The sequence below is a fragment of the Physeter macrocephalus genome, chromosome 7 (assembly GCF_002837175.3).
Source record: "Physeter macrocephalus isolate SW-GA chromosome 7, ASM283717v5, whole genome shotgun sequence".
Taxonomy (NCBI): Eukaryota; Metazoa; Chordata; class Mammalia; order Artiodactyla; family Physeteridae; genus Physeter; species Physeter macrocephalus.
Genome location: NC_041220.1, coordinates 56,601,907 through 56,602,717, shown reverse-complemented (window position 1 = coordinate 56,602,717; position 811 = coordinate 56,601,907).

The following is an 811-nucleotide window of genomic DNA, read 5'->3' as shown; positions in this document are numbered from 1 at the left end:
AGAATAAAGAAAAAGGAATGAAAAGAACTGAGGGCAGTCTCAGAGACCTCTGGGACAACATTAAACTCACCAACATTCAAATTATAGGAGTCCCATAAGAAGAAGAGAAATAGAAAGGGACTGAGAAAATATTATAAGAGATTATAGTTGAAAACTTCCGTAATATGGGAAATGAAATAGTTAATCAAGACCAGGAAGCACAGAGAGTCCCATACAGGATAAATCCAAGGAGAAACATGCCAAGACACATAATAATCAAACTATCAAAAATTAAATACAAAGAAAACATATTAAAAGCAGCATGGGAAAAACAACAAATAACACACAAGGGAATCCACATAAGGTTAACAGCTGATCTTTCATCAGAAACTCTGCAAGCCAGAAGGGAGTGGCAGGACATATCTAAAGTGACGAAGAAGAAAAACCTACAACCAAGATTACTCTACCCAGCAAGGATCTCATTCAGATTTGATGGAGAACTTAAATCCTTTAGAGACAAGCAAAAGCTGAGAGAGTTCAGCACCACCAAACCAGCTTTACAACAAATGGTAATCGAACTTCTCTAGGCAAGAAACACAAGAGAAGGAAAAGACCTACAATAACAAACCCAAAACAATTAAGAAAATGGTAATAGGAACATATGTATTGATAATTAACCTTAAATGTAAATGGATTAAATACTCCCACCAAAAGACACAGACTGGCCGAATGGATACAAAAACAAGGCCTGTATATATGCTGTCTACAAGAGACCCACTTCAGACCTAGGGACACATACAGACTGAAAGTGAGGGGATGGAAAAAGATATCC